At 51.0% G+C, this 20156-nt stretch overlaps 1 protein-coding gene across 5 annotated transcripts in view; it reads right to left on the bottom strand.

Annotated features, from left to right (window-relative positions):
- The window catches only part of LOC310885517 (zinc finger CCCH domain-containing protein 11A-like), a 29442-nt gene extending 14929 nt beyond the window's left edge, over positions 1 to 14513 (bottom strand). For 2 of the 5 annotated variants that reach the window (XR_014574842.1, XR_014574843.1), the window contains exons 1-2: positions 6423 to 6941; positions 3861 to 6308 (exon numbers count right to left, since the gene is read on the bottom strand). The gene's annotated coding sequence lies outside the window, so the exon portion shown is untranslated. Of the gene's footprint in view, positions 1 to 3860; positions 6309 to 6422; positions 6942 to 11423; positions 11583 to 13599; positions 13878 to 13991 lie in introns of those variants that run through there. The other 3 variants (XM_083808982.1, XR_014574841.1, XR_014574844.1) reach the window with 3 other exon arrangements.
- Between the last annotated feature and the right edge of the window lie 5643 nt (positions 14514 to 20156).

The raw sequence follows: 20156 nt of genomic DNA, 5'->3' as shown, positions 1-20156 counted from the left end.
CACACTTCCATTTAAGTCTTCTTCCCCCCAATTTGGGGGTTCACCCACCCAATTTTGGGGGTTCCTCCCCTAATTTGGGGGGACCCGACCAATTTTGGGGGTCCCCCCCAATTGTAGAGTCCCCCACCCTCCTTTTTTGGGTTCCCCCCTAATATTAAAGAGTTCTTCCGCCCAATTTTGGGGGACCCCACAATTTGGCCGTTCCTTCCCCTAACTTTGGGCTTCAACCCTTCGATTTTGGGGGGGGCTCCCCCCCTCTTATTTTGGCCTTCCGCCCTAATATTAGGCCTAACCCCTAAGAACCTTGACCCCTAAGCCTATGGCAACCACGGATCTAACCCTAACCCCTACCCCAACAAACTCTAGAAACCCTAACCCTAAAAACCCTTGCAGCCCTAACCCGATAAAATTTACCACACTAAACCCCTGAAGACTGTTCTGGGGGGTCCACATTCAATTCTGGAATTTCACACTTCCATTTAAGTCTTCTTCCCCCCCAATATGGGGGTTCGCCCACCCAATTTTGGGGGTTCCTCCCCTAATTGGGGGGGACACAACCAATTTTGGGGGGGACACAACCAATTTTGGGGGGGACACAACCAATTTTAGAGTCCCCCACCCTCCTTTTTTGGGTTTCCCCCAATATTAAGAGCTCTTCCGCTCAATTTTGGGGGACCCCACAACTTTGACGTTCCTTCCCCTAACTTTGGGCTTCAACCCTTCAATTTTGGGTGGGCTCCTCCCCTCTTATTTTGGCCTTCCGCCCTAATATTAGGCCTAACCCCTAAGAACCTTGACCCCTAAGCCTATGGCAACCACGGATCTAACCCTAACCCCTACCCCAACAAACCCTAGAAACCCTAACCCTAAAAACCCTTACAGCCCTAACCCGATAAAATTTACCACACTAAACCCCTGAAGACTGTTCTGGGGGGTCCACATCCAATTCTGGAATTTCACACTTCCATTTAAGTGTTCTGCCCCCCCAATATGGGGGTTCACCCACCCAATTTTGGGGGTTCCTCCCCTAATTGGGGGGGACATAACCAATTTTGGGGGGGACACAACCAATTTGGGGGGGGACACAACCAATTTGGGGGGGTCCCCCCAATTTTAGAGTCTGCCACCCTCCTTTTTTGGGTTTCCTCCAATATTAAGAGCTCTTCCGCCCAATTTTGGGGGACCCCACAATTTTGACGTTTCTTCCCCTAAATTGGGGCTTCGACCCTTCAATTTTGGGGGGGGCTCCCCCCTTAGTTTGGCCTTCCACCCTAATATTGGGCCTTACCCCTAAGAACCCTGACCCCTAACACTACGGCTCCCACGGATCTAACCCTAACCCCTACCCCAAAAAACCCTAGAAACCCTAACCCTAAAAACCCTTACAGTCCTAACCCGATAAAATTTACCACACTAGACCTACGCCTAAAAGCCCTAACCCTAAAAATTAAGACCCTCTAAACCCTAACCCAAAACGTAAAGATTCTCAAAGCCCTAACGCTGGAGACCCTAACCTTAAAAAAAAAAAAAAAAGACCTTAAAACCCTAACCCTAAATACCTGACCATAACTAAAACCCTAAGACCCTAACCCTAAAAACCCTATCAACACTAAAACCACAAAATACTTTAAAACCTTAACACACTAACCCCCAAACCCTAACCCTTATAACTCCAACCCTAACAACCTTAAAATCCTAACCCTAAACCCTGGAAACCCTAACCCTGAAACCCAACCCTAGTGCCTTAGCCCTGAAACCTTAAAACCCTAACACCTTATTAGAAACACTCTGTAACCAATACCATAGGCTCAGGCAAGTATCTCAGTGAGGTAGCATTTTTATTCACGATTGCAATGGCAGGCGTCCCACAAGCCACCTACTAGTTCCATAACACAGTTTATATAATTTTTTTTTCCTCTCGGTGACCAGGACCCTCCCCAGTTTCCCCATTGACTGGGTAATCCATGTTCACAATCTATCCAGTGCTTCACAGAAAATACACAGCTGCTGGCCTGTCACTAGTCAATTTTATTTTTTTCTTGACTGTTTTCCTCTTTGAGGTGGTAATGTTTCTTACACCGTGATTTCCACCCAATTGCTCTAAGGATTCTGGTTGTCTGCATTTTACAAGGTTGTCTGTTAAGCTTTCTTATCACTGCAAGCATATATCAATACCACCCTCCTTCCCTCTAAACGATGTAACTCTGTGCAAAAACATTTTTATTCCCACAACCTTGATCCCCTTACCCTAAAATCCTTATTCTCTTTAACCGTAACAACTCTAACCACAACCCTAACCCTTCATATCAACCCCCCGACGCTAATGACACTGACTAATGATCCAAACCCCAAACCCCAGGCAACCAACAAAGAAACAGACACAAAGCTGAAAACTACAAAAAAGGCAAAACCCTGGATACAGACCCCAAATCACAAACACGCTACCAAAATGCTACAGAAAAGCCCCAGACGCAGGCCCCAAGCACTACAGCTAGGCCCCAGAAGCTCTAGACACATCCCAAAGCCAAAATGCAATCCCCAAACACTACAGAAAAGCCCCCAAACACCAGACACAGGCTGCAGAAGTCTACAAGCAGGCCCCAGCCACACCCGGATGCAGACCCCAACTGTCCACAAGCAGCTCCCAACCCACCCCCCCCATGAACTGGACCCCCCCCCCCCCCCACCACCCAGATGCATGCCCCAGGCCCCACGCCTCAGCCCCAGCCCCCACACCCCAGACTCAGGCCCCAAAGGTGTACAACCAGCTCCCAACTGCCCCCCTCAAAGGGAGGCCCCAAAGCCTGCCAGAGGACCCTAGAGCGTACAAGCAGCTCCCAACCCCCCTGGCACAGGCCCCAAACCCCCCCAGACACAGGCCCCAAAGGTGTACAAGCAACTCCCCATCCTCCCCAGAGGCACGCCCCAAAGGTGTACAAACAGCCCCAACCCCCCAAAACCCAGACCCCTACAGCGTAGAAGCAGCTCCCAACCCCATGCCCCCAAGGCACATGCCCCAACCCCTCCCCCAAGGCAGGCCCTAACAGTGTACAAGCAGCTCCCACCCCCCCCCAGACGCAGGCCCCAAAGGTGTACAAGCAGGCCCCTACAGTATACAAGCAGCTCACAACCACCCCCCCAAAGGCAGGCCCCAAGCCCCTCCAGATGCAAGCCCGAAAGGTTAAAACCAGCTCCAACCCCCTAACCCCCCCCGCCCCGCGCAGACGCAGGCCCCAAAGGTGTACAAGCAGTTCCCAACCCCTCCAAGGCAGGCCCCAAAAGTGTACAGGCAGGCCCCTACAGTGTAGAAACGCTCCAACCCCCCCCGCTTCCACCTCGAGGGAGGCCCTCCCCCCCCAGTATACACGAAGCTCCCAACCCCCTCTCAGAGGAATGCCTAAAAAAGTATACAAGCAGCTCCTAACACCCCCCCACCCCCCCCCCCAAAAGAGGCAGTCCCCAAAGTTGTACAAGCAGTCCCTCAAATCCCTTAGGTGTACAAGCAGGCCCTTCAAATCCCTTAGCCCCTGCGCCAGCTTTATTGGCGAGCAGCGAGGCTGGGGGGGGAGGGGGGCAAGACAGCCTTAAATAAAATACAAATATAAAAAGTGTTATAAATGGCTGTTATAAATCCAAATAGGATTACAATCAAAGTTTACAATTTATTAAACGAATAGAGGCAAGCAAGCAGCGCTGGGTGCGCCGGGAGTCTCTGCTCCCCCAGGACGCACGCCTGTTACGTAAGGCGGCTGGTTTTGATGCTCCCAGGCTAATACATATTCATTACTACTTCGAGAAGAGGCAGGGTTATTAGAATTGGTTTCCGGAATCCGAAACCCCTCCCAGGGGCGCCTGCGTACCTGTCTCTGGTGGTCTCTCGGGGCTTGCTCGGGCTGAATGCTGGTTGTCTTCCTCTCAGGCTTTTGTCCTTCAATTGTCCTTCAGCTCCCCCTTCCTCCTCGTTTGGGAGCCTCTGCGCCGGATTTCAGAAACTCTAGCAACATCCCCTGCAGTAGTCAGCACTTTTCCCTAAAAACCCCTTTGTTCTCTTATCACCTAGACCCGGGCCTCGATGGTAACCCTTCAAATCCCTTAGTGACACGAATTGCTGGACCATTCCTTACAAAAGGAAGGATAAAATATGTAGAGGAGCAATGGCACCCGCGAAAGCCCGGCGCCGCGGGCAGAGGCAGCGAAGGTTGACGGCAGAACAGTGCTCGGTTTGAACACGGAGAGGGAAAGCGAGGGGAAGGTGGCCGAAGCCGGCCGCAGTCTCTGAGCTCTCCTCCTCCTGATTGTTTTCTCTCAAAGCCATTTCTGTCTGTGTGCGGGCACCCGGAGCCGGCAGAAGTCCCCGTGAAGTCCTTCGGCAGGACGGAGGGCTGCGTGGGCTCCAGTGAGAGAGGGAGTTAGGAGAATCTTATCAAGTAGAGATAGAGCGCTGACAGCGTTAAACTAGGATGCTACTTAGTGTCTTTGCTAACTATGGTGCATTGTGCCAATTAACTAAAGCAAGAAGCCTTGGGCCCCTTACCAAGGTCAGTCTCCTAATAAGAGAGTGAGCCTGTCTTAAGAAACTGGGAGAAACTGGTCCTGCAGATGGACAAGAGCCAAGGAGCAACTGAGTCTGTGCAAAGACAAGAGGTCAACTAGCGGTGACGAGGAAGAGTCATCAATCTTCATGCCCACGACCTCCCGTGCTGCCCAGCGCTGAATAAACATACCTACTTTACAATCTCGCTGATTGTGGAGTCCCTTTTCCGCAAGTCACTAGCAGCGGTTTCTTCCGCAGAGGTTTTCCCAGAGCCGCTTCAAAGCTTCCCTCGCGGAGCTGGGGCGTCGCAGGGGGTCGTCAAAGCACGCACACACACACACACACACACACACACACACAGGCGTTGTTGTCCAAACAGAAAGTATTTACAACAAATTCGACAAGCGGTTTTCCTCTGCCAGCAGCAAATGCCTGAGGGCCCCTACAGCTTCACAAATCATAGCACAAAGAGCCTAAAGTTCCTCTAAAATTTAGGGAAATGATTCAAAATAGATCTGCTAGGGGAAAACGATCACTGGCGGCAGGGTACACAATACACGCGAGTCTCAGCTCTCCTCCGCAGGGTCAGTGCCCAAGCCCAAGTGCGACGCTGATGGCACCCGAACATTTGCTGTAGCAGGCAGCAGAGCCAGCAGCTCAGGGGAGCAATTTTAAAAACCAGGAGGCACTTAAACCAACCCTTAATTGACCCAGTTACTGCAGGAGAGTCCCGACTACTCGCCCTGGAGTCCTACTGTCACCAACAAAAAGCACCAACCAAAGCTTGGGGGAACTTTGGTACAGCACAAGAGAAGGGAGTGGGGGTAGCGTAGCCGTATCGCAGAGCTGCTGCTTTTCACACCATTTTATCATCCCTGATAATTGAAAGTAAGGCCGGGTGGGCTGACCCCACCACCACCACTCCTGGCAGCATGTTTGGTCCACAACGCTAGAATAATTATTTTGCTCCCTCCCGCCCCTACAGCTTCATCATCTGAAAAGATTAGAGTCAAAACAATGGCATACACAAATAAAAGTCAAGAGTTGACATAGTAACTCCGGGATTTGGGTATCAACTGTCCGAGAAATCAGAACACCCAGGCTTCACAATGTGCCCAACATCGAGCTGTGCCAAGGGGGGCGGAAGGAAGAAGCTTTCCGTTTAAGCCTTCAGAGCATCGCTCCATCACTACGTCAATTCACAGCCACCACAGCGTGCCGATGGACATCTTTCTGTGCCAAAAGAAACAAGTGCTTTGTCCTCTTGATATCAAAGGTAGCCACCTATAGTTACGGAACCATGCACAAGACCTTAACTCTGACCAGCAGGAAAACTTAGGACAACTGAGTGCAGATCCTGCCAATTTCTACCAGATCCAACTGTGCTTTAAGTCTCATTGCAAAGCCTCAGTTAGAAAAAGGATCACCTCGGGGTATCCAACAAGAAGAAGAGTTGTTTTCTTTTTTTTCTTTTTTTTTTTTTTTTTTTAATATACCATAGGACTATGCAGTTCAATCATCAATCATCTTGGAAAGCTCAAGGAGGAGGTCATCCTCATCCTTCCCTGGGTCCAAGTCGAGCTCGGCTTCCAGTATGCCGTCTGAGAGTTCCCAAAGTAGCATCTCTAAATCCTCGTCTACAGATACGGGCGCGTTGCCTGTGGAACTCAGCCGGCGTGTCCTTGCTTCTTCTAGCTGGGAAGAAGCTGAAGTCGAGCTTGAGAACTCCATTGGCTCCACGGATTCTGCCTGGCTTCCAAGATGTGCTTCAGGTCTTGGCAGAGCAAGGAAGAGAACAATCAGTATATGCCATTTCTTAACGGGAAATCCCTTTTCTGCAAACCGGCTCTTAAAACCGTAGCCAACCCCTCCTGCACTTCAATCTTACCCAGGGATTGTTATTCAATTAACCCAGGGCTACATTTAGAGCCCAATATATTAGCAGGTACATTTTTCAGTTTGGGGGTTTCTCTGTGAAGCCAGAGCACCCGGAGTCTAGCAAAGATGGGAAACCAACATGGCCTCCCGGAAGCCCAGTGTCCGAGAACTACATCTCCCGGCATGCTCTGGGAAAACAATATGGACTCCCGGAAACCCGGTGGCCAAGAACTACATTTCCCAGCACTCCCCAGAAAATTGAGCCTCGCACCTTGCCGTAGGACGCCATTTTTTGCTCTGTTACATTACCGGTTTCGTGTTTATGGAGGGTTTTCCCGCCGTTTTGGGGGGTTTCCCCTCAATTTCGGGTTTTCAGCTCTCCATTTCAGAGTTCTTCCCCGCAATTTTGGGGTTCCTTCCCCTAATTTGGTGCTTCGCCCCCCCCCCCACTTTTGGGGTTCCCCCTCCATTTTGGGGATTCCCCCCAATTCCAAGCCCCCCACAATTTTGGAGGCCCCCACCATCCTTTCTTGGCCTGCCACCCTAATATTAAGGTTCTTTCCCCCAATGTTGGGGTTCTCACCACATGTTTGAGGTTCCTTCCCTTAATTTGGGGCTTAGCTCCCCGGGATCTGGGGCTTTAACCCCAATTTTGGGGGTCCCCCCCAAGTTTGGGGATTCCTCCCCAGGTCTGGGGGGGGTCCACATTCAATTCTGGAATTTCACACTTCCATTTAAGTCTTCTTCCCCCCAATTTGGGGGTTCACCCACCCAATTTTGGGGGTTCCTCCCCTAATTTGGGGGGACCCGACCAATTTTGGGGGTCCCCCCCAATTGTAGAGTCCCCCACCCTCCTTTTTTGGGTTCCCCCCTAATATTAAAGAGTTCTTCCGCCCAATTTTGGGGGACCCCACAATTTGGCCGTTCCTTCCCCTAACTTTGGGCTTCAACCCTTCGATTTTGGGGGGGGCTCCCCCCCTCTTATTTTGGCCTTCCGCCCTAATATTAGGCCTAACCCCTAAGAACCTTGACCCCTAAGCCTATGGCAACCACGGATCTAACCCTAACCCCTACCCCAACAAACCCTAGAAACCCTAACCCTAAAAACCCTTGCAGCCCTAACCCGATAAAATTTACCACACTAAACCCCTGAAGACTGTTCTGGGGGGTCCACACTCAATTCTGGAATTTCACACTTCCATTTAAGTCTTCTTCCCCCCCAATATGGGGGTTCGCCCACCCAATTTTGGGGGTTCCTCCCCTAATTGGGGGGGACACAACCAATTTTGGGGGGGACACAACCAATTTCGGGGGGGACACAACCAATTTTAGAGTCCCCCACCCTCCTTTTTTGGGTTTCCCCCAATATTAAGAGCTCTTCCGCTCAATTTTGGGGGACCCCACAATTTTGACGTTCCTTCCCCTAACTTTGGGCTTCAACCCTTCAATTTTGGGTGGGCTCCTCCCCTCTTATTTTGGCCTTCCGCCCTAATATTAGGCCTAACCCCTAAGAACCTTGACCCCTAACCCTATGGCAACCACGGATCTAACCCTAACCCCTACCCCAACAAACCCTAGAAACCCTAACCCTAAAAACCCTTACAGCCCTAACCCGATAAAATTTACCACACTAAACCCCTGAAGACTGTTCTGGGGGGTCCACATCCAATTCTGGAATTTCACACTTCCATTTAAGTCTTCTTCCCCCCAATTTGGGGGTTCGCCCACCCAATTTTGGGGGTTCCTCCCCTAATTTGGGGGGGACACAACCGATTTTAGAGTCCCCCACCCTCCTTTTTTGGGTTCCCCCCTAATATTAAAAGTTCTTCTGCCCAATTTTGGGGGACCCCACAATTTTGACGTTCCTTCCCCTAACTTGGGGCTTCAACCCTTCAATTTTGGGGGGGGCTCCCACCCTCTTATTTTGGCCTTCCGCCCTAATATTAGGCCTAACCCCTAAGAACCTTGACCCCTAACGCTATGGCAACCACAGATCTAACCCTAACCCCTACCCCAACAAACCCTAGAAACCCTAACCCTAAAAACCCTTACAGCCCTAACCCGATAAAATTTACCACACTAAACCCCTGAAGACTGTTCTGGGGGGTCCACATTCAATTCTGGAATTTCACACTTCCATTTAAGTGTTCTGCCCCCCCAATATGGGGGTTCGCCCACCCAATTTTGGGGGTTCCTCCCCTAATTGGGGGGGACACAACCAATTTTGGGGGGGACACAACCAATTTTGGGGGGGACACAACCAATTTTAGAGTCCCCCACCCTCCTTTTTTGGGTTTCCCCCAATATTAAAAGCTCTTCCGCCCAATTTTTGGGGACCCCACAATTTTGACGTTTCTTCCCCTAAATTGGGGCTTCGACCCTTCAATTTTGGGGGGGGGCTCCCCCCTTAGTTTGGCCTTCCACCCTAATATTGGGCCTTACCCCTAAGAACCCTGACCCCTAACACTACGGCTCCCACGGATCTAACCCTAACCCCTACCCCAAAAAACCCTAGAAACCCTAACCCTAAAAACCCTTACAGTCCTAACCCGATAAAATTTACCACACTAGACCTACGCCTAAAAGCCCTAACCCTAAAAATTAAGACCCTCTAAACCCTAACCCAAAACGTAAAGATTCTCAAAGCCCTAACGCTGGAGACCCTAACCTTAAAAAAAAAAAAATAAGACCTTAAAACCCTAACCCTAAATACCTGACCATAACTAAAACCCTAAGACCCTAACCCTAAAAACCCTATCAACACTAAAACCACAAAATACTTTAAAACCTTAACACACTAACCCCCAAACCCTAACCCTTATAACTCCAACCCTAACAACCTTAAAATCCTAACCCTAAACCCTGGAAACCCTAACCCTGAAACCCAACCCTAGTGCCTTAGCCCTGAAACCTTAAAACCCTAACACCTTATTAGAAACACTCTGTAACCAATACCATAGGCTCAGGCAAGTATCTCAGTGAGGTAGCATTTTTATTCACGATTGCAATGGCAGGCGTCCCACAAGCCACCTACTAGTTCCATAACACAGTTTATATAATTTTTTTTTCCTCTCGGTGACCAGGACCCTCCCCAGTTTCCCCATTGACTGGGTAATCCATGTTCACAATCTATCCAGTGCTTCACAGAAAATACACAGCTGCTGGCCTGTCACTAGTCAATTTTATTTTTTTTTTGACTGTTTTCCTCTTTGAGGTGGTAATGTTTCTTACACCGTGATTTCCACCCAATTGCTCTAAGGATTCTGGTTGTCTGCATTTTACAAGGTTGTCTGTTAAGCTTTCTTATCACTGCAAGCATATATCAATACCACCCTCCTTCCCTCTAAACGATGTAACTCTGTGCAAAAACATTTTTATTCCCACAACCTTGATCCCCTTACCCTAAAATCCTTATTCTCTTTAACCGTAACAACTCTAACCACAACCCTAACCCTTCATATCAACCCCCCGACGCTAATGACACTGACTAATGATCCAAACCCCAAACCCCAGGCAACCAACAAAGAAACAGACACAAAGCTGAAAACTACAAAAAAGGCAAAACCCTGGATACAGACCCCAAATCACAAACACGCTACCAAAATGCTACAGAAAAGCCCCAGACGCAGGCCCCAAGCACTACAGCTAGGCCCCAGAAGCTCTAGACACATCCCAAAGCCAAAATGCAATCCCCAAACACTACAGAAAAGCCCCCAAACACCAGACACAGGCTGCAGAAGTCTACAAGCAGGCCCCAGCCACACCCGGATGCAGACCCCAACTGTCCACAAGCAGCTCCCAACCCACCCCCCCCCATGAACTGGACCCCCCCCCACCACCACCCAGATGCATGCCCCAGGCCCCAGGCCTCAGCCCCAGCCCCCACACCCCAGACTCAGGCCCCAAAGGTGTACAACCAGCTCCCAACTGCCCCCCTCAAAGGGAGGCCCCAAAGCCTGCCAGAGGACCCTAGAGCGTACAAGCAGCTCCCAACCCCCCCGGCACAGGCCCCAACCCCCCCCCAGACACAGGCCCCAAAGATGTACAAGCAACTCCCCATCCTCCCCAGAGGCACGCCCCAAAGGTGTACAAACAGCCCCAACCCCCCAAAACCCAGACCCCTACAGCGTAGAAGCAGCTCCCAACCCCATGCCCCCAAGGCACATGCCCCAACCCCTCCCCCAAGGCAGGCCCTAACAGTGTACAAGCAGCTCCCACCCCCCCCCAGACGCAGGCCCCAAAGGTGTACAAGCAGGCCCCTACAGTATACAAGCAGCTCACAACCACCCCCCCAAAGGCAGGCCCCAAGCCCCTCCAGATGCAAGCCCGAAAGGTTAAAACCAGCTCCAACCCCCTAACCCCCCCCGCCCCGCGCAGACGCAGGCCCCAAAGGTGTACAAGCAGTTCCCAACCCCTCCAAGGCAGGCCCCAAAAGTGTACAGGCAGGCCCCTACAGTGTAGAAACGCTCCAACCCCCCCCCTTCCACCTCGAGGGAGGCCCTCCCCCCCCAGTATACACGAAGCTCCCAACCCCCTCTCAGAGGAATGCCTAAAAAAGTATACAAGCAGCTCCTAACACCCCCCCCCCCCCCCCCCAAAAGAGGCAGTCCCCAAAGGTGTACAAGCAGGCCCTCAAATCCCTTAGGTGTACAAGCAGGCCCTTCAAATCCCTTAGCCCCTGCGCCAGCTTTATTGGCGAGCAGCGAGGCTGGGGGGGGAGGGGGGCAAGACAGCCTTAAATAAAATACAAATATAAAAAGTGTTATAAATGGCTGTTATAAATCCAAATAGGATTACAATCAAAGTTTACAATTTATTAAACGAATAGAGGCAAGCAAGCAGCGCTGGGTGCGCCGGGAGTCTCTGCTCCCCCAGGACGCACGCCTGTTACGTAAGGCGGCTGGTTTTGATGCTCCCAGGCTAATACATATTCATTACTACTTCGAGAAGAGGCAGGGTTATTAGAATTGGTTTCCGGAATCCGAAACCCCTCCCAGGGGCGCCTGCGTACCAGTCTCTGGTGGTCTCTCGGGGCTTGCTCGGGCTGAATGCTGGTTGTCTTCCTCTCAGGCTTTTGTCCTTCAATTGTCCTTCAGCTCCCCCTTCCTCCTCGTTTGGGAGCCTCTGCGCCGGATTTCAGAAACTCTAGCAACATCCCCTGCAGTAGTCAGCACTTTTCCCTAAAAACCCCTTTGTTCTCTTATCACCTAGACCCGGGCCTCGATGGTAACCCTTCAAATCCCTTAGTGACACGAATTGCTGGACCATTCCTTACAAAAGGAAGGATAAAATATGTAGAGGAGCAATGGCACCCGCGAAAGCCCGGCGCCGCGGGCAGAGGCAGCGAAGGTTGACGGCAGAACAGTGCTCGGTTTGAACACGGAGAGGGAAAGCGAGGGGAAGGTGGCCGAAGCCGGCCGCAGTCTCTGAGCTCTCCTCCTCCTGATTGTTTTCTCTCAAAGCCATTTCTGTCTGTGTGCGGGCACCCGGAGCCGGCAGAAGTCCCTGTGAAGTCCTTCGGCAGGACGGAGGGCTGCGTGGGCTCCAGTGAGAGAGGGAGTTAGGAGAATCTTATCAAGTAGAGATAGAGCGCTGACAGCGTTAAACTAGGATGCTACTTAGTGTCTTTGCTAACTATGGTGCATTGTGCCAATTAACTAAAGCAAGAAGCCTTGGGCCCCTTACCAAGGTCAGTCTCCTAATAAGAGAGTGAGCCTGTCTTAAGAAACTGGGAGAAACTGGTCCTGCAGATGGACAAGAGCCAAGGAGCAACTGAGTCTGTGCAAAGACAAGAGGTCAACTAGCGGTGACGAGGAAGAGTCATCAATCTTCATGCCCACGACCTCCCGTGCTGCCCAGCGCTGAATAAACATACCTACTTTACAATCTCACTGATTGTGGAGTCCCTTTTCCGCAAGTCACTAGCAGCGGTTTCTTCCGCAGAGGTTTTCCCAGAGCCGCTTCAAAGCTTCCCTCGCGGAGCTGGGGCGTCGCAGGGGGTCGTCAAAGCACGCACACACACACACACACACACACACACACACACAGGCGTTGTTGTCCAAACAGAAAGTATTTACAACAAATTCGACAAGCGGTTTTCCTCTGCCAGCAGCAAATGCCTGAGGGCCCCTACAGCTTCACAAATCATAGCACAAAGAGCCTAAAGTTCCTCTAAAATTTAGGGAAATGATTCAAAATAGATCTGCTAGGGGAAAACGATCACTGGCGGCAGGGTACACAATACACGCGAGTCTCAGCTCTCCTCCGCAGGGTCAGTGCCCACGCCCAAGTGCGACGCTGATGGCACCCGAACATTTGCTGTAGCAGGCAGCAGAGCCAGCAGCTCAGGGGAGCAATTTTAAAAACCAGGAGGCACTTAAACCAACCCTTAATTGACCCAGTTACTGCAGGAGAGTCCCGACTACTCGCCCTGGAGTCCTACTGTCACCAACAAAAAGCACCAACCAAAGCTTGGGGGAACTTTGGTACAGCACAAGAGAAGGGAGTGGGGGTAGCGTAGCCGTATCGCAGAGCTGCTGCTTTTCACACCATTTTATCATCCCTGATAATTGAAAGTAAGGCCGGGTGGGCTGACCCCACCACCACCACTCCTGGCAGCATGTTTGGTCCACAACGCTAGAATAATTATTTTGCTCCCTCCCGCCCCTACAGCTTCATCATCTGAAAAGATTACAGTCAAAACAATGGCATACACAAATAAAAGTCAAGAGTTGACATAGTAACTCCGGGATTTGGGTATCAACTGTCCGAGAAATCAGAACACCCAGGCTTCACAATGTGCCCAACATCGAGCTGTGCCAAGGGGGGCGGAAGGAAGAAGCTTTCCGTTTAAGCCTTCAGAGCATCGCTCCATCACTACGTCAATTCACAGCCACCACAGCGTGCCGATGGACATCTTTCTGTGCCAAAAGAAACAAGTGCTTTGTCCTCTTGATATCAAAGGTAGCCACCTATAGTTACGGAACCATGCACAAGACCTTAACTCTGACCAGCAGGAAAACTTAGGACAACTGAGTGCAGATCCTGCCAATTTCTACCAGATCCAACTGTGCTTTAAGTCTCATTGCAAAGCCTCAGTTAGAAAAAGGATCACCTCGGGGTATCCAACAAGAAGAAGAGTTTTTTTTTGTTGTTGTTTTTTTTTTTTTTTTTTTTTTTTAATATACCATAGGACTATGCAGTTCAATCATCAATCATCTTGGAAAGCTCAAGGAGGAGGTCATCCTCATCCTTCCCTGGGTCCAAGTCGAGCTCGGCTTCCAGTATGCCGTCTGAGAGTTCCCAAAGTAGCATCTCTAAATCCTCGTCTACAGATACGGGCGCGTTGCCTGTGGAACTCAGCCGGCGTGTCCTTGCTTCTTCTAGCTGGGAAGAAGCTGAAGTCGAGCTTGAGAACTCCATTGGCTCCACGGATTCTGCCTGGCTTCCAAGATGTGCTTCAGGTCTTGGCAGAGCAAGGAAGAGAACAATCAGTATATGCCATTTCTTAACGGGAAATCCCTTTTCTGCAAACCGGCTCTTAAAACCGTAGCCAACCCCTCCTGCACTTCAATCTTACCCAGGGATTGTTATTCAATTAACCCAGGGCTACATTTAGAGCCCAATATATTAGCAGGTACATTTTTCAGTTTGGGGGTTTCTCTGTGAAGCCAGAGCACCCGGAGTCTAGCAAAGATGGGAAACCAACATGGCCTCCCGGAAGCCCAGTGTCCGAGAACTACATCTCCCGGCATGCTCTGGGAAAACAATATGGACTCCCGGAAACCCGGTGGCCAAGAACTACATTTCCCAGCACTCCCCAGAAAATTGAGCCTCGCAGCTGGCCGTAGGACGCCATTTTTTGCTCTGTTACATTACCGGTTTCGTGTTTATGGAGGGTTTTCCCGCCGTTTTGGGGGGTTTCCCCTCAATTTCGGGTTTTCAGCTCTCCATTTCAGAGTTCTTCCCCGCAATTTTGGGGTTCCTTCCCCTAATTTGGTGCTTCGCCCCCCCCCCCACTTTTGGGGTTCCCCCTCCATTTTGGGGATTCCCCCCAATTCCAAGCCCCCCACAATTTTGGAGGCCCCCACCATCCTTTCTTGGCCTGCCACCCTAATATTAAGGTTCTTTCCCCCAATGTTGGGGTTCTCACCACATGTTTGAGGTTCCTTCCCTTAATTTGGGGCTTAGCTCCCCGGGATCTGGGGCTTTAACCCCAATTTTGGGGGTCCCCCCCAAGTTTGGGGATTCCTCCCCAGGTCTGGGGGGGGTCCACATTCAATTCTGGAATTTCACACTTCCATTTAAGTCTTCTTCCCCCCAATTTGGGGGTTCACCCACCCAATTTTGGGGGTTCCTCCCCTAATTTGGGGGGACCCGACCAATTTTGGGGGTCCCCCCCAATTGTAGAGTCCCCCACCCTCCTTTTTTGGGTTCCCCCCTAATTTTAAAGAGTTCTTCCGCCCAATTTTGGGGGACCCCACAATTTGGACGTTCCTTCCCCTAACTTTGGGCTTCAACCCTTCGATTTTGGGGGGGGCTCCCCCCCTCTTATTTTGGCCTTCCGCCCTAATATTAGGCCTAACCCCTAAGAACCTTGACCCCTAAGCCTATGGCAACCACGGATCTAACCCTAACCCCTACCCCAACAAACCCTAGAAACCCTAACCCTAAAAACCCTTGCAGCCCTAACCCGATAAAATTTACCACACTAAACCCCTGAAGACTGTTCTGGGGGGTCCACATTCAATTCTGGAATTTCACACTTCCATTTAAGTGTTCTTCCCCCCCAATATGGGGGTTCGCCCACCCAATTTTGGGGGTTCCTCCCCTAATTGGGGGGGACACAACCAATTTTGGGGGGGACACAACCAATTTTGGGGGGGACACAACCAATTTTAGAGTCCCCCACCCTCCTTTTTTGGGTTTCCCCCAATATTAAGAGCTCTTCCGCTCAATTTTGGGGGACCCCACAATTTTGACGTTCCTTCCCCTAACTTTGGGCTTCAACCCTTCAATTTTGGGTGGGCTCCTCCCCTCTTATTTTGGCCTTCTGCCCTAATATTAGGCCTAACCCCTAAGAACCTTGACCCCTAACCCTATGGCAACCACGGATCTAACCCTAACCCCTACCCCAACAAACCCTAGAAACCCTAACCCTAAAAACCCTTACAGCCCTAACCCGATAAAATTTACCACACTAAACCCCTGAAGACTGTTCTGGGGGGTCCACATCCAATTCTGGAATTTCACACTTCCATTTAAGTCTTCTTCCCCCCAATTTGGGGGTTCGCCCACCCAATTTTGGGGGTTCCTCCCCTAATTAGGGGGGGGCACAACCGATTTTAGAGTCCCCCACCCTCCTTTTTTGGGTTCCCCCCTAATATTAAAAGTTCTTCTGCCCAATTTTGGGGGACCCCACAATTTTGACGTTCCTTCCCCTAACTTGGGGCTTCAACCCTTCAATTTTGGGGGGGGCTCCCACCCTCTTATTTTGGCCTTCCGCCCTAATATTAGGCCTAACCCCTAAGAACCTTGACCCCTAACGCTATGGCAACCACAGATCTAACCCTAACCCCTACCCCAACAAACCCTAGAAACCCTAACCCTAAAAACCCTTACAGCCCTAACCCGATAAAATTTACCACACTAAACCCCTGAAGACTGTTCTGGGGGGTCCACATTCAATTCTGGAATTTCACACTTCCATTTAAGTGTTCTGCCCCCCCAATATGGGGGTTCGCCCACCCAATTTTGGGGGTTCCTCCCCTAATTGGGGGGGACACAACCAATTTTGGGGGGGACACAACCAATTTGGGGGGGTCCCCCCAATTTTAGAGTCCCCCACCCTCCTTTTTTGGGTTTCCCCCAATATTAAGAGCTCTTCCGCCCAATTTTGGGGGACCCCACAATTTTGACGTTTCTTCCCCTAAATTGGGGCTTCGACCCTTCAATTTTGGGGGGGGCTCCCCCCTTAGTTTGGCCTTCCACCCTAATATTGGGCCTTACCCCTAAGAACCCTGACCCCTAACACTACGGCTCCCACGGATCTAACCCTAACCCCTACCCCAAAAAACCCTAGAAACCCTAACCCTAAAAACCCTTACAGTCCTAACCCGATAAAATTTACCACACTAGACCTACGCCTAAAAGCCCTAACCCTAAAAATTAAGACCCTCTAAACCCTAACCCAAAACGTAAAGATTCTCAAAGCCCTAACGCTGGAGACCCTAACCTTAAAAAAAAAAAAATAAGACCTTAAAACCCTAACCCTAAATACCTGACCATAACTAAAACCCTAAGACCCTAACCCTAAAAACCCTATCAACACTAAAACCACAAAATACTTTAAAACCTTAACACACTAACCCCCAAACCCTAACCCTTATAACTCCAACCCTAACAACCTTAAAATCCTAACCCTAAACCCTGGAAACCCTAACCCTGAAACCCAACCCTAGTGCCTTAGCCCTGAAACCTTAAAACCCTAACACCTTATTAGAAACACTCTGTAACCAATACCATAGGCTCAGGCAAGTATCTCAGTGAGGTAGCATTTTTATTCACGATTGCAATGGCAGGCGTCCCACAAGCCACCTACTAGTTCCATAACACAGTTTATATAATTTTTTTTTTCCTCTCGGTGACCAGGACCCTCCCCAGTTTCCCCATTGACTGAGTAATCCATGTTCACGATCTATCCAGTGCTTCACAGAAAATACACAGCTGCTGGCCTGTTACTAGTCAATTTTATTTTTTTCTTGACTGTTTTCCTCTTTGAGGTGGTAATGTTTCTTACACCGTGATTTCCACCCAATTGCTCTAAGGATTCTGGTTGTCTGCATTTTACAAGGTTGTCTGTTAAGCTTTCTTATCACTGCAAGCATATATCAATACCACCCTCCTTCCCTCTAAACGATGTAACTCTGTGCAAAAACATTTTTATTCCCACAACCTTGATCCCCTTACCCTAAAATCCTTATTCTCTTTAACCCTAACAACTCTAACCACAACCCTAACCCTTCATATCAACCCCCCGACACTAATGACACTGACTAATGATCCAAACCCCAAACCCCAGGCAACCAACAAAGAAACAGACACAAAGCTGAAAACTACAAAAAAGGCAAAACCCTGGATACAGACCCCAAATCACAAACACGCTACCAAAATGCTACAGAAAAGCCCCAGACGCAGGCCCCAAGCACTACAGCTAGGCCCCAGAAGCTCTAGACACATCCCAAAGCCAAAATGCAATCCCCAAACACTACAGAAAAGCCCCCAAACACCAGACACAGGCTGCAGAAGTCTACAAGCAGGCCCCAGCCACACCCGGATGCAGACCCCAACTGTCCACAAGCAGCTCCCAACCCACCCCCCCCATGAACTGGACCCCCCCCCCCCCCCCACCCAGATGCATGCCCCAGGCCCCAGGCCTCAGCCCCAGCCCCCACACCCCAGACTCAGGCCCCAAAGGTGTACAACCAGCTCCCAACTGCCCCCCTCAAAGGGAGGCCCCAAAGCCTGCCAGAGGACCCTAGAGCGTACAAGCAGCTCCCAACCCCCCCGGCACAGGCCCCAACCCCCCCCCAGACACAGGCCCCAAAGGTGTACAAGCAACTCCCCATCCTCCCCAGAGGCACGCCCCAAAGGTGTACAAACAGCCCCAACCCCCCAAGACCCAGACCCCTACAGCGTAGAAGCAGCTCCCAACCCCATGCCTCCAAGGCACATGCCCCAACCCCTCCCCCAAGGCAGGCCCTAACAGTGTACAAGCAGCTCCCACCCCCCCCCAGACGCAGGCCCCAAAGGTGTACAAGCAGGCCCCTACAGTATACAAGCAGCTCACAACCACCCCCCCAAAGGCAGGCCCCAAGCCCCTCCAGATGCAAGCCCGAAAGGTTAAAACCAGCTCCAACCCCCTAACCCCCCCCGCCCCGCGCAAACGCAGGCCCCAAAGGTGTACAAGCAGTTCCCAACCCCTCCAAGGCAGGCCCCAAAAGTGTACAGGCAGGCCCCTACAGTGTAGAAACGCTCCAACCCCCCCCGCTTCCACCTCGAGGGAGGCCCTCCCCCCCCAGTATACACGAAGCTCCCAACCCCCTCTCAGAGGAATGCCTAAAAAAGTATACAAGCAGCTCCTAACACCCCCCCACCCCCCCAAAAGAGGCAGTCCCCAAAGGTGTACAAGCAGGCCCTCAAATCCCTTAGGTGTACAAGCAGGCCCTTCAAATCCCTTAGCCCCTGCGCCAGCTTTATTGGCGAGCAGCGAGGCTGGGGGGGGAGGGGGGCAAGACAGCCTTAAATAAAATACAAATATAAAAAGTGTTATAAATGGCTGTTATAAATCCAAATAGGATTACAATCAAAGTTTACAATTTATTAAACGAATAGAGGCAAGCAAGCAGCGCTGGGTGCGCCGGGAGTCTCTGCTCCCCCAGGACGCACGCCTGTTACGTAAGGCGGCTGGTTTTGATGCTCCCAGGCTAATACATATTCATTACTACTTCGAGAAGAGGCAGGGTTATTAGAATTGGTTTCCGGAATCCGAAACCCCTCCCAGGGGCGCCTGCGTACCAGTCTCTGGTGGTCTCTCGGGGCTTGCTCGGGCTGAATGCTGGTTGTCTTCCTCTCAGGCTTTTGTCCTTCAATTGTCCTTCAGCTCCCCCTTCCTCCTCGTTTGGGAGCCTCTGCGCCGGATTTCAGAAACTCTAGCAACATCCCCTGCAGTAGTCAGCACTTTTCCCTAAAAACCCCTTTGTTCTCTTATCACCTAGACCCGGGCCTCGATGGTAACCCTTCAAATCCCTTAGTGACACGAATTGCTGGACCATTCCTTACAAAAGGAAGGATAAAATATGTAGAGGAGCAATGGCACCCGCGAAAGCCCGGCGCCGCGGGCAGAGGCAGCGAAGGTTGACGGCAGAACAGTGCTCGGTTTGAACACGGAGAGGGAAAGCGAGGGGAAGGTGGCCGAAGCCGGCCGCAGTCTCTGAGCTCTCCTCCTCCTGATTGTTTTCTCTCAAAGCCATTTCTGTCTGTGTGCGGGCACCCGGAGCCGGCAGAAGTCCCCGTGAAGTCCTTCGGCAGGACGGAGGGCTGCGTGGGCTCCAGTGAGAGAGGGAGTTAGGAGAATCTTATCAAGTAGAGATAGAGCGCTGACAGCGTTAAACTAGGATGCTACTTAGTGTCTTTGCTAACTATGGTGCATTGTGCCAATTAACTAAAGCAAGAAGCCTTGGGCCCCTTACCAAGGTCAGTCTCCTAATAAGAGAGTGAGCCTGTCTGAAGAAACTGGGAGAAACTGGTCCTGCAGATGGACAAGAGCCAAGGAGCAACTGAGTCTGTGCAAAGACAAGAGGTCAACTAGCGGTGACGAGGAAGAGTCATCAATCTTCATGCCCACGACCTCCCGTGCTGCCCAGCGCTGAATAAACATACCTGCTTTACAATCTCACTGATTGTGGAGTCCCTTTTCCGCAAGTCACTAGCAGCGGTTTCTTCCGCAGAGGTTTTCCCAGAGCCGCTTCAAAGCTTCCCTCGCGGAGCTGGGGCGTCGCAGGGGGTCGTCAAAGCACGCACACACACACACACACACACACACACACGCACAGGCGTTGTTGTCCAAACAGAAAGTATTTACAACAAATTCGACAAGCGGTTTTCCTCTGCCAGCAGCAAATGCCTGAGGGCCCCTACAGCTTCACAAATCATAGCACAAAGAGCCTAAAGTTCCTCTAAAATT

The sequence above is a fragment of the Anser anser genome (assembly GCF_964211835.1).
Source record: "Anser anser genome assembly, chromosome: 23".
NCBI lineage: Eukaryota > Metazoa > Chordata > Aves > Anseriformes > Anatidae > Anser > Anser anser.
Note: the sequence above shows the minus strand (reverse complement) of the source record. Positions and strands in the feature narration are given on the sequence as shown.